A 14,633-nucleotide genomic window follows, 5' to 3' on the forward strand; every position below is an offset into this window, starting at 1 on the left:
TCCATAGATTCTACTCAATGCTATTCAGCTACGCCTTAAAAAGAGCATGAGAGAAAAAGAAAGAAGAATATATTGCATTCAATTTTGTTGGGGTATGAACAGAACTGAAGGTGGACACTATACTCCAGTTCTAAGGATAGTTTATACATTTCTTTCAATTTCAGTAGAATTTCATCACAATGACTTAAACTTCAACATGTCAATCAGACACTTAAAAAATTTACCCAAAATTTGACCTTACATGAACAATCTGCATTCCAAAGTATTTTTGCTGGTCATAAGCAAAAGATAGATAGATAGATAGATAGATAGATAGACAGATAGACAGACAGATTTCTGTTCTTGGTTTTAAAGTGTTATTTCCTCTGTGATTGTGCAGTACTACTTACTTTGAAAGTAGTTGCTATAATCCAGAAACTTCATTTTTGTTGCTGCCACAAACTATGTTGAATCGTTTGAGATTCTATAAGTCATTAATTGACAAACTATAGCAAAATGTGCTACAGGGTGTCTTGCAAAAACAAAGTTTTTGCAGTTCAATAAACTTTGTCCATGTTTTTATGATAGAACCAAAAATATGTTACACAGTGTTATGGGAACACAGCTTTCAGCATCAAGATTCAGCTTGCCATTGTCATAACTCATACTGTACAGGGGCTAAGTATTAAATAAAAGGTTAAACTTGACAATTCAATCAGCCTTCTGGCATATTTTATTATCACAATTTATGGACCTTTTAAAAAAATCCTCAGAAATGGAAATCTATTTGTCTTATTCCTTGGAAAGGAATGAGAAGGTTCTATGAAACTAGTGATATTTGTATTGTCCATTGAGGACACAAAACTATTTATTAATTTAACATATATTAATTAAAGTATTGCCTTCCAGCCCACAAGAATATTCAAGGCAAGAAGGGGAAATTTCTGTATTACCTTCCAGCCAACAAAGATTTTCAAGACAATAAATAAATAAAAACCAAGTCAAACAATACAAACATTAAAACACTTCAAGAATACATTAAAATACTGTTCAAAAACTAATAAAAGCCATCTAAAAACAATCCTAGAATCCAGCACTGAAACAGTTAATGCTGCAATTTTAAACACTGAATGCATGTTGAAATGTGTCTGGGTTATTTTTTATAATACTGGATTATTTATAGTGTTTGTCATCAATTCTATTGTGTTTGAGATTCATGCTTAGTTGATCTTCAATTGTATATGATTCTATGCATTTTGAGCCAATAAATATGTATGTCTGTATTCGGAATGGATTATATATTCATAACAAACCAATGGTTTTTTGATTGGTTGAACCTGTGTAGATGATATCTTACATTTATCTTTATTATTTGTAGTGTGTATGTATAACTACTATATCTATATCATTTTATGTATTTCCAGACTTTTTTGGTTTGTTGATTGCTACCTCCTCCTCCTCCTCCTCCTCCTCCTCCTCCTCCTCCTCCTCCTCCTCCTCCTCCTCCTCCTCTTCTTCTCTCTTATAATGTGTGTGTGTTTATCTCCCAGGAACAAAAATCCAAACCTGGCCCCATATTTAGAGAAAGGGGAGACAGTGAATGAATCAATCAATCAACTTTCCATTGTATGCATATATGTGTATGTGTGCGGTGTTTCAACATCTCTAAGAAGAGATATGTTTAGATCAGCCTGAGAATTTCACAAGTCTGGGCCCATTCACAGCTTGAGCTACTAGGAATCAGACTAATCTAGTTCCAAGTTTATTCATAATGGAACAAGTACAGTATTGCTGTGAGCAGGCAGTGTATGCAGAGCTACAGCCAGCAGAGAAAGACACGTCCTGATTTCTGCAGCAGTTTCTGAAAAACTAGTCGACATGCCCTCCAATCTTGTTGACATGCCCTCCAAATATTCACAGATGGAAACTGAGACATATGTGGCCAAACTACACAAAATGGCAAAAGTTACTATTGAGAAAGAATAAGTCAGGTGAGGCTGAAGCCATTCGTTTTTGCCTAAGCCTATTGGGAAGGGCAAAGCTGCAAAAAAGGGGAGGGGGGAGTGAAAGGAGAGAGAAACTGATGCATTTTAAAAGCAGCTCAATAGTGCAATGACAGAGGATGAATTGGGACTGTTCCTGGACTCAAGATAACTGGAGGGTATGAGTCTACCTCCCAGAATCAGGGAAAACAGGAGTATATAGCTTGCAAATAAAAAGTCACAAGTAATATGGTTGTGAGTGTGCCTACAAGTTATCTGTCAATTTATAAGGGACTCTATGAACATCTCATAGGGTTTTTTTAGGCAAGGAATCAGAGGTGATTTTGCCAGTTCTTTCCTCTGAAAAATAGCCTATAGCACCAGGTATTCATCTACAGTCTCCCATCCGAATTCTAATCTTACTTAGCTTCCAACATCAGTCAGGAACAGGTACCTTCAAGATATTTAGACTTCTGTAACTATCTGTGGGGATGGCACGTTAATGAAGTAATGCAACAAGCAAAAGTGATTTTATTTGTCATGTCAGAACAATCAGTCTAACAGAACAAAGCAAACAAACAGAAAAATACACAACTTGTGAGTTTGGTAGCTGATTAAATGTCCTTTGACCAGTATCTGGCCACTTGGAGTGCTTCCGGTGTTGCTTCAAGAAGGTCCTCCATTGTGCATGTGGCAGGGCTCAGGTTGCATTGCAGCAGGTGGTCAGTGGTTTGTTCTTCTCCACACTCGCATGTCGAGGATTCTACTTTGTAGCCCCATTTCTGAAGGTTGGCCCTGCATCTCGTGGTGCCAGAGCGCAGTCTGTTCAATGCCTTCCAAGTCGCCCAGTCTTCTGTGTGCCCAGTAGGGAGTCTCTCATTTGGTATCAGCCATTGGTTGAGGTGCTGGGTTTGAGCCTGCCACTTTTGGACTCTCGCTTGCTGAGGTGTTCCAGCGAGTGTCTCTGTAGATCTTAGAAAACTATGTCTAGATTTAAGTCGTTGGCATGCTGGCTGATACCCAAACAGGGGATGAGCTGGAGATGTCTCTGCCTTGGTCCAAAAGTGATTATAATCCAAAAGTGATTATTTTATGTAATGAGCATACTTATTTTTAGTTTTAGTTGCTCTCAAAAGTTACTTTAAATGACATTTTTGTCAGCAATTTTCCATGTCTTTGATCATTTTCTTGTCAATCTTAATTGTTCCCCTTATAATAAACCAATGGGGAAAATAATGGACAGTTTAACAGATAATACAAGGAGATACTTTCCAACATTGTGATGAGAAATGACAATGGGTTACTGTAAAATACTGTAACAAGTAATGGGAATATTGTAACAAGTAATGGGGATACTTTGTTTTTAAAAGTAACTTTGCAAAGAGGAAAAGGAACATTAGTAGTCTGACAGGTCATGGAATGAAAGATGTTGTGTGGGTGAGGAGTAGGTGTCAGGGACAAAAAATGTTTTGTGTCTAACCCTTTGTATGTGAGCACATCTCATCAGCCATTCAATTGCTGCTTTTCAGTTTTAATTTGGCTGCTCACTAAATGTGTGTTTACTGCTGTTGCAAATATAAGTTTATATTGTGCACTTAGTTGTTTTACTCTGTATTTGCACATATTTTAAGCTGTTTTGTTTTTTTATTAAGAAAAACAGAAATACATTCACACTAGTTAGCATTATATATGCAGCAGTGTTTTAAATGAATGTGTAGGAGCATCTTTAGGTGTTTGTATATTTCTATATGTAAAAACCAAAGGTCAGGACAAGGTGGAGAAGAAAAAAATCATTCTTTTTGAAAGTAACTTTTTCAGTTCTGTAATCTGTCTGCATGCATTCCTCCATGCCTTTCTTTGGTGTGTGTTTGGGATAGGGGAGAGGGGTCACAATTGCTTGTTCCAGGCATCTAAAACAGGAACTTACCCTAGTTGAAGGCTGTCTTCACCTTTGTGTCACCTCTGCCTTAACTTAAACACATCTGGGATGACAGGGGGAAAGCACAAAGCATTCTATCCTTTATCTTTAAGGTGCCTGCAGTACTCTTTTGCCATTTTTTTGCTGCCACAGAGTAACATAACTGCCTTCCAGAATCACAGAATGTTAGAAGTTTATATAACTTCCCTGCTATCCATAAAAAAACCGAATTAGATTTCAAAGTGTGGTGTATCTTGATTCTAATTTCCACTCTCTCTGTGTGTGTGTCTCTCTGTTTAATTTTCTCTATAGAATTAACTGGGGATATGAGTTGTGTATCAATGGCCCTGGGACTAGTTCCGTCTGTGGAGTGATGATTAGAAAACTGGGTAAGTTTCTTCCCAAACAACAGAATAATTCTTGCAGGAGTATTTTATGTAAGTAGGTCAAAAGAAATGAAAGCTGTCCTTGGGCAGCTTCAATAGATATTGGTGGTTTCAGGGTTGTTTTCAGGTTTGAAAAGGAATGAAAACATAAACTTCCAATTGCAATGCTCAAGTTTGTTTTATTTTGTTTTATTTTATTTTCAGCTTTGAGACTATATGGGAATCTGCTCTGGAACTCAGCGACAATTTTTAAAAGCTGCCAAAAATAGTAACACTAACCCAAGTGTTCCCTCCTCTGCCTTTCTAAATATCCAGCAGGTCATGACTGGTTCATAAATGTGCAGTTCAGAGTTAAAATATAGACATTTGGATTCTTTTCCAGACAGGTACATAATGCAGTTGATTAAACAATTCAAAAACCTTACTACAATCTTTGTTTGATCTTGTTAGAAACACAAATAGACTGGTGATCATGCATGTAGATTTGCAGAGCAGAAATGACAGATAAACACAAAGAAAACTGGTCTGCTTATATCTCCACAGTAGAAGTTCTTTCAGGGGAAAACACATTATTTTAAAAGTGAAAGCTCAACATTGAGGAAGAACTGTTGAAATATCCCTAAGTCATAAGGCCCTGTCTTTTCTGTAGATACAGTAATGCAATTGCAGAATGTACTCTAACATTTTATAGATGGAAACCAGAATACATATGACTACACAACATCAGAAAATAGTAATGAAGGCAATATACAATAATGAAGGTGTTGTATAGTGGCAGGAACATTGGGCTAGGACTTTGGACACTTTGAGTTTAATTTTATCAAAGGTAGAGTTTGAATGTACAAATTGGACTTTGCTTTGAGCATTCCCTTTTACAGAATGCTAAATCTTCTTTATTACAAAATGATAATCATATTTTTATTTTGAGAATTGTCGCTGCTCATTGAATACCTGAGTGAAGACTGTGCTGCTTATTCATGGTACTTACAAATACATCTTTGATCTTGGAGAAGACCTTTTATGCATATTTTTGTTCCATTTATGGCTTTGATCTTGTTCCTTGTTTGTGTGTGTACTTTCTAAAAGCTGACATTTCATTGAAAAGAGATATAGGACTTTATCCCACATGCCCCCTCCCAAATTAAAAATAGTTCTAATCCCATCCCAAGTGAACTTTCTGTCACGATTTATCAGGGAGATGTCAGAAACAGTCCAAACATTGGGGGGGGGGGGGTTAGAAGACAGTTTGAGAATATCTTAGAGTCCTTCCAGACAGGCCCTTTATCCCATTTTCTGATCCCAGGTTTTCTGCTTTAACTTGGATTATATGAGCCCCCACTGCCAGATACTCTCAGATCCTGGGATATAGGGAACGTCTGGAAGGGCGCTCAGAAGCTCAGGAACCACAAAACACATTGGATGGGTGCTGTCAGAATCACCCACATTGAATAGTATTGATGACATGTGCAAATGGGCTGTCCTGTGGGTGCACTCCTACCCAGCAGCTGCCTGATCCTTGCATGTTAATTCTTTTGGGGGGGGGGGGAATTAAAAGAAGTAGCACTAATTTAGGAGATTCCTAGTTTCCTTTGCCTTTAACATTAGAGTTCGATCCTTCACAATGTTGAAGTTAGACACAATTAAAAAGGAGGGAGAGTGGGGAATCCACTTACTCATGAGATAAGGATGAAAACATATAGTGGCTGGTAAACCAGCAAATTCAGATGCCATGTAATAATTTATGAATAATGAAATTTCATGATTTGCAATGCTACAGGATGAAACACCATGCTTAGATGGTGGAATGGAAGTCCCAGGCAAATCTGTCAGGGAATGGAATTTGAAGGCATCTGGAAAAGGTTCAGGAAAGACTAAAGGCCATCTTCATGCACAGGGTGTAATGAAATATGCTGTACCAATGGCCAAGACCCAGTTAGGCAACATATGTCTTTTGAGGATATTTTAGGAGGTGATGTTTTGGGGTGCTTTGAATGCGATTTTCCTGCTTCTTGGCAGGGGGTTGGACTGCATGGCCCATGAGGTCTCTTCCAACTCTATGATTCTGTGATTCTAAGCACCAATTACTGGAAGCATGAACAACAGATTTCATGGGTGGGTCGGGGGGGGGGGGGGGAGAGAGAGCATATGGCACTCACCAATGTGCATTATCCCTTCCAAACCTCTGTCTCCATGGCAACATCAAAGTGCAGGAGGAAGAGGGTGCCATGCAAATCAACACAGAAATCCAGCTGCATGATTAGAAAGAACCGTCTGTAATTTAGCTTGACTGTCTTATTATGTAACATTTCCCCAAATTAATTCACATAAATAACGAGATGAGACCCTCTGAAAGACAGAGGAAAGTGGAATGAGCATAATAGAGTATAGTCTTTGTCACACTAACCAGAGTTCCACTTCTGAAGATCACCTTTAACATATATCCCAAATCCAACAAATCTGTATAACTAGTTTTTAAAACATAAATTCACTGAAATATAAAGAATCAAGAAGCCTAAATGCTTTGTAGAATTGGTCTTGAGAGGTTTTTAAGCCAGTCTGTGAGGCACTTTCAGGTGTCACAGCCTCTTTATAGCCATCACTTGTATCCAAGCCACGCATTGGCCTAAGGAATGTGTTCCCTGGAATAAGGGAGTTCAGGGATTCAGCTACAAGCATCTCAAAACCTTCTGCTGGTGATCAAATTTCCACATCAGTGGTGAACAACTGCTGGTAAAGAGAGACCAAAGACTGCAATGTACCCCACGGTATGAAAAACCTGCCTGAATGGACAAAAAGAACCACAAAACCATTTTCTAAATTAAAGACAATTGAAACTTTGGATTAATCGTGAGAGCTATCAGAACTCACTCTCTAAGGTCCATTCATTCAGATGGAGAGGCGGTGGCAGATTGCCACTAATCACCATTTCCTGACAAAAAATGACAACTGCAGCACAACTAGTAAATGTACAGAAATTAATACCAATGAATGAGAACTGACTATTGAAACTGATGGACTTAGCTGAAATGGACAAATTAACAACATTGGCTAGACAGAAATCATTGCCAACATTTTTGAAGGAATGGGAACCTTAGGCTAGCTTTCTACAGAATGAAGAAAGTAATATATTTTATTTATTTACTTACTTACTTTGTTTATACCCCACCTTTTCCCCCATAGGGGGAAGTCCCCCATAGGGACTCAAGGCAGCCAACAATCCCACACTTTGGTCACAGTTAAAAACAAAGCATATACAAAAAATAAAATAAAAGTCAGTTAATATACAGTTAAAATATAATAAATGTACTTAAAATAGCATTTAAATTTCATGATCTCTCTCCCCCCCCCCCCCCCCATATTAATGGTAGATTTTCATATTTAGTAGAGCTTATTTAGCTACATATGTATATGAACAGTAAATACAACTGGAGAAGGTATATCACGTAGCAATAATGAGGAAAATTGGAAGTTACATGTAAATTCCATTATTTTCTATTTTTGACTATCTTACACTTTTCTATCACTATTTCTCTTTTCTCACATATTTTTGCCTTTCTTTTATTATATAGGAAAAAATTAATAAAACATCAATCAATGAAGAAACTAGTCTATAAAGAAGCCAACTTTATGTAACAATAAGAATTATTGTCATAAAGTAATCTACATTTTTATAAACCCATAAAATCATAATACTCAAATGGAAGATGCCATTAGCTGGCCATTGGAGCCCTGTGAATAACCTGCCAATTTGCTGCCAAGGTATGCTGACACAAGATTTTAGTGGGAGCTCCTCTTAATAAGAGTTCATGAAATTACTGGATTTTCAAAGGAAAGCAGAATTAGTCTCTAATAAAAAAAGTATATGGTTGTGGTTGCATATTCAAAGTGGATCTTTTCACTTTGGTTCCTATACACTATATGTGACTATTTCAGCTGCTTCTCTAAGAATAAGGAAATTAGTGCTAATTTTCTTCATGTCATTTGCTAACTCAAAGTAAAAAAGGGAAGTTCTGACACCCACTTTTCCTGCTCACTTCTACTGATGTGCTAGTTGTATAGTATTTCCAGATACTCCTAAACTAGGATTTCTCAACCTAGGGGTTGGGACCCCTGGGGGGGGGGGGGGGTTGTGAGGGGGTGTCAGAGGGGTTGCGAAAGACCATCAGAAAACAGTATTTTCTGTTGGTCATGGGGCTTCTGTATCTGAAGTTTGGCCCAAATTTATTGTTAGTGGGGTTCTTAATGCTCTTTGATTGTAGGTGAACTATAAATCCCAGAAATGACAACTTCCAAATGTCAAGTCTATTTTCTCCAAACTCCACCAGTGTTCACATTTGGGCATATTGAGTATCTGTGCCAAGTTTGGTCCACATCCATCATTGAGTCCACAGTGCTCTCTGGAGGTAGGTGAACTACAACTACAAAACTCAAGGTCAATGCCCACCAAACCCTTCCAGTATTTTCTGTTGGCCATGGGAGTTCTGTGTGCCAAGTTTAGTTTAATACCAGCAACTATAACTCCCAAATGACAGAATTAATCCCCCCCCCCCAACCCGCCAGTACTGAAATTTGGTCGTATTGGGTATTTGTACCAAATTTGGTCCAGTGAATGAAATTACATCCTGCATATCAGATATTTACATTATGATTCACAACAGTAGCAAAATTACAGTTATGAAGTAACAATGAAAATAATTTTATGATTGGGGGTCACCACAACATGAGGAATTGCATTAAGGGCTCACAGCATTAGGAAGGTTGAGAAACACTGTCTTAAACCATTCAAAGCATTATCATCATCATCATCATCATCATCATCATCATCATCATCATCATTTCTTTCCCCTTCTTTCTCTTACTCCTTTATCTGAGGCTTACATACAAATTCTCTTCCTGAAGGTAGCCTATGAATGGCATCAAATCTGTCTTACATCTGTTTATTCAGTCTTGCAGTAGGAAAGTTAAAGAGCCCATATCTTTAAAGTCCAATAGTTTTATGATCCATGTTTCTGTGGTCAGAATTTCCTTCAGGCACCATTTCTGAGCTAGCACTATTCTTGCTGCAGTAGTCATATAATAAAATATTTTATTCTTATTCCTACCTATTTCAAAGTCAGTCATGTTTAACAAATAATATTCTGGCCTTAATTCAAATTTCAATTTTAATATTTTTGAGCAAGTTCATGTATTTTTTTTCCAGTATTTCTTGACTTCCTTGCATGACCACCATGAGTGGAAGAAGGTCTCCAGTTTCTCCCCACATTTCCAGCGTTTATTATTATAGTTCTCATAATACCTTGCTAGTTTCTGGGGTGTTAAATACCAGTGGTACAATAACTTATACCAGTTTCCTGTTATATCCATGGATCTCGAATATTTCAGCTTAGTTCTCAATATTTTTTCCCAATCTTCTAAAAGGATTGGGCGGCCAATATCAATTCCCCATTTGATCGTATTTTCTTTTACCAGTTCTGTTTCTGGGTTCCACTCTAAGAGTTTCTGATATAACAGTATTATTATTTTTCACACTTGCTTTATGGTACCAGAGGTATGCATATCATCCCCGACAGAGATGGATCCCTTCTAAACATAAAATTTTCCTTTTGGTAAGGGTGGCCCAGTCCTTCACGCATGTCAGGGTGCATGCCTCGAAATAAGTTTGTAGATCCGGAGGAGAAAGCTCTCCTATTTTTCTGGAGTCTATTAATACCTTGAATTTTATCCTTGCCTTCTTTCCAGCCCAAATAAATTTTAATATGTCTTTCTTCCATTCCTTAAAATGGTGCTTTGTTCTTAATATCAGTATCATTTGGAATAAAAACAACATTTTCGGAAGTATACTCATTTTAATAACTGATATCTTCCCCAGTAATGACCTGGTCTGCCTTTTGACTGACTGAAAAAACCTCTGTTTGGATGTAATTTTATTTTTTTTCTGTCATTCAATCGATTAATGATCACAATTTAAGAACTGAGGCAGCTTCCTTGGTTTGAGGTGAAACAGAGTAATAGAGCTGGCTGCCATCTGCATTCTCATAGAACAAAACCCTGAAACTCCAGACAAAAATGTTGCCTTTTTTGGACTACATTTCCCCCAGTCCCACAGCCAGCATGACAATACTGAGGATTCTGTAGCACAAAAAACAACTTTTCTGAATCTTGCTTTTTCAAATGCTGACCAGTTGAGAATCTCGATGTTACCTTCCAAGTTGATGATAAATGAACCTTTTCCTTTTCTTCCTTTCTTTTGTCTCTCCAAAGAGAATTTTGAAGCTCAACCAACACAGATCATTGGATTTGGCTTCAGCCGTGAGGTTATTACATGTTGCCAAGAATCACTGTTACATTAATTCCACTGGAAGACAAAATGATAACAAGCATTATATGAGACATCGAGAACTAGGAATGATATGTGTTAGCACATTAACATGATATATAGCACAGTTTGTCTTCCACACAAATATGCTTACATACCCTCTGCAATTGGGGTTCTGAGGTTTAAGGGTCAGGAACCTTTTCTCTGGATTGAGAAGGGGGAATCTCAAAGTGAGAACACTGCCTTGGAAAGTGTGTGTGTGTATGTGTATGTATACTCCTCATTTTAGACATTATTTTTTTTATTTGAATGAATTCTGTGAAGCTGTGGTTGGTGCTTAGGATATCATACTTAGTAGAATTAATTTGTTTATTTCTTTACAGAGAGAAAGAGAGAACAATTGTAGGGAACTCATGGTTGCAAAGGAGAGATGAATAGGCATGGAAAGACAGAACCCACAAGGGTTTCTTTTCTTTTCTCCTTTTGTCAGCCCTCCCCACACACACTATTTCCTTTTACTCTAGTGTTACTTTCAAATGCTTCATAGTGTGATAATTAATTCAGAAAAGCCTTTTTTGTTATTGTGCAGCAAATGCTGTATAGCCCCACTCTCTTGTTCTTTATAGCACATACTAAACCTTGCTAAAGTTATAGGCTGCAGGAGTGTAGAGGCCTTGCCAGATTTACAAGCACATTTGGCTGAGTACGTGTTGGAGTGTGTAATTTATATGAGGCCTTCGTTATGGCGACATTCCTTCTTTCATGGCTATGGAGATCGTATCCAATAAGAGTACAGTCATATTTTAGTCATTACAACAGAGTAAAGTCAAAGTGCACTGAGTGCATGAAAACAGAGCTATTGTCCACTGGAAAAAAAAAACAGATAAGAGATTTAAAATACAAAGATTATCATTGTGTTTTATTTGTTTCATTATTAACACGGCTTTCTGATTTCAGCACAGGTCACCAAAACCAACTACATAAGTTAATAGAAAAAAAAAACAAAACAAGGCACCACTAGATAAGGCAAAACAAAATTAAGGCCCTGAGAACCAGAAGAAACAGAGGTAATACTCCTGCATTGAAGCTATTTCAATCAAGGTGAAATAAGTAGGTTGTCCAAGCCTAAATACCCGAGAAGCATTAGATCTCATCTAATCTTGGAAGCTAAGCAGGGTCAATTCTGTATATACAAGGAATACATGCAAATATGAGTAGATCAATAGGTACCACCTCAGTGGCAAGGTAAATGGCACTTCATGTGGTCATACTGGCCACATGACCTAGGAGCTTTCTAAAGACAATGCAGGCTCTTCATCTTAGAAACTGAGATGAGCACCACCTCCTAGAGCCAGAGATGAAAGAGGAAGCCTTTACCTTTATCTGTGTATCTGTGTTTTGGTGTTTCCAGACATTAAATATATGCTGGAATCCACCCTGAGTCCCATCGGGGAGATAGTGCTGAATACAAATAAAATATTATCATTACTATTATTGTTGTTACAAGGTGAGTTATATTTCAGATGAAGGAACTGGCAAAACCACACCTGTGTATTCCTTGTCTAAGAAAAAGGTAGGATGCATTGTTTGACAGTGGCTATGTCCCTACTTAAAGGGCTGGTTTCAAAATGTAGCTTTGGTGGAATTCCAGTTCAGCCCCATGGAGATTAGGCTGTGGGATTACATAGGGTTCCATTCCATCCCCCACTATGTTCAATATCTACATGAAGCTGCTGCAGAAGGTCATAAGGAGATTTGCAGTGGTGTGCCATCAGTATCTCCTTTTCATTGGAGTCAGCTGGGGCTATTCAGGTGCTGGACCAGTGCCTGGATACTGTAATGGCTGGGATGAGAGCCAGTGAACTGAAGCTGAATCCCAGTAAAATGGAGGCTCTGAGGCAGTTTGGAAACAGCCTGTGCTGGATGGAGCTGCACTCCCCCTGAAGGAGCAGTTACATAGCTCTGGAGTGCTCTTGGATCTATTCTTGCCACTGGAAGTCCAAGTGGACTCTTTGGCACAAAGTACTTGGTGTCAGTTTTGACAAGTGTGCCAGGCAGCTACAGCCTTTACTGGACAGAAATAAACAATCCACAGTAGTCCATGTTCTGGTAATCGTGTGACTTTACTATGGTAATGTGCTCTATGTTGGGCTGCCCATGAAGAAGATTTAGAAGCTGCAGCTAGCTCAAAACACAAAGCAGCTTGACTGCTGACTGGAATCCTATACACACAACATGCAATGCCAGTCTTAAAACAATTTCACTGGTTACCAATATATTTCTGGTTTGAATTCTAGATGCTTGTGGGATACAGCAAGCCCTAAATAGCTTGAGATATCAATAATTATTTATGGCTGACAATTAAGATCTTCTTGGAGGGTCCTACATTTTGTCAGGACATGGGAGCGGGACTTCACAATCCAACTGTGAAATGCTCTACCCCTGGAAGGCCAATTCCTGCAAATATTCTTTTCATTTAGACACCAAGTTAAAACTTTGTCCCCACTAATGAAAATACTGTTATTTATATGTTTTAAAACTTTTTTAAAAAATGAAAGAAAAGAAGAAACGTTGTGCAGTACCTTTAGCCAATGAGCTTCATTGATCACAATTCACTTCACTGGCTAACTTGATAGGTTTATATTTCACATATCTGAACAAGTGGGACCATGAAAGATCAGATCAGGTAAAGCTTGTTAATCTTTAAGGTTCAACAATAGTCTTTGAGAGTTTCACATCTTTTAAAAGGGAAATAACTTTTTAATTCCAGGTTGAGTACGACAGGAGAACTATAATTATATATATATATATATATATATAGAGAGAGAGAGAGAGAGAGAGAGAGAGAGAGAGCTTTCTGTCACTTTTACATTCTTATAGGCATGTCAACTACTCATTGTAAAAAGGGTTTTCTTAATGTAGAATTATGGGAAGTACATTTTGTTAAAAAAAAAAACCCTGAACATTAATCTTTAGAGGCTGGAAAAATCCCCAGGATCTCAAGATGCACTGTTAAAACTGTAAAATTAATGAATATTAAAATCTGTCAGTTGATGATCTAGGAAAAGCGGATGGGGAAATATGGTTCATTATCTGTAGTCTGAGCATTTTATGGGAAAGATGGCTCTTTATTCTTTCAGCCTTTAAAAGAATTAACACTGTACTCGCCTCCCTTCCCCTGTGCCGCAGCTTTACAGACGTGAGGAACAGGGAGCAGTGATTAAAGGCCCCTTCTTGTTTGGAAGGCTTCAGTGTCTAAGGGTTGTATGGAATAGACAGCATTTAAGCCACACGTATTTCATTCTGTGTGCCTGTTGAAGTGATTAAAATGTTCAAGGCATAGCTGAGAGTCCCTTCGCTCCTTGACAGCTGTCATAGCCATTGAACACAAGTATAACAGGCCAAGAAAGCTTTATTGGGATCCCGTTCTGTAGTGCCACAAAAGCCAGCCTTCCATTTTGCACAAGCATCTGTTACCATATTTTAGAGTCTTCATTTCTTTTACTTCCCCAACAAAGATGAAATTATTGTGTATATTTCCTTCTTCTTTATGAAATCTTTGGTATGGGGTTTGGTTTTTTTTTTTTTTTGCCACCATGACCATAAGGTTTTGTTTACTGAAGTCTTGGGGAGAAATACAGTTTTGCAAAGCAGAATTGTCCTTTCAGATTTAGCTATATGATGACAATGGAGGCCACAGGCTTTGAATAGGAAATGCCATGGCTTTGGCACTTTGAATATAGATGCAGCTTGCAAAATAGAGGAAGTCTGTTTGGGCTCCTTTTTAAAGCTAGAAAAATCAGTATTTTGTATAGTTGAGAATCCTAGATCAAGTGATCCTCAAAGAAATCCATCTGTTTTACATTTGCATGTGTAACTGTACTTATCATTTCCAATTCGTGGAGAAATATGAGATATAACAACAACAACAACAAAAACAACAACAACAGAGAAGGCCTGGTCTCTGAGAGGTCCCCTCTATCTTGTGGGGTTCCTCAGGGGGCCATTCTATCTCCTCTGTTGTTTAACATCTATATGCGACCACTTGCTCA

Source organism: Anolis sagrei, chromosome 3 (genome assembly GCF_037176765.1).
Source record: "Anolis sagrei isolate rAnoSag1 chromosome 3, rAnoSag1.mat, whole genome shotgun sequence".
NCBI lineage: Eukaryota > Metazoa > Chordata > Lepidosauria > Squamata > Dactyloidae > Anolis > Anolis sagrei.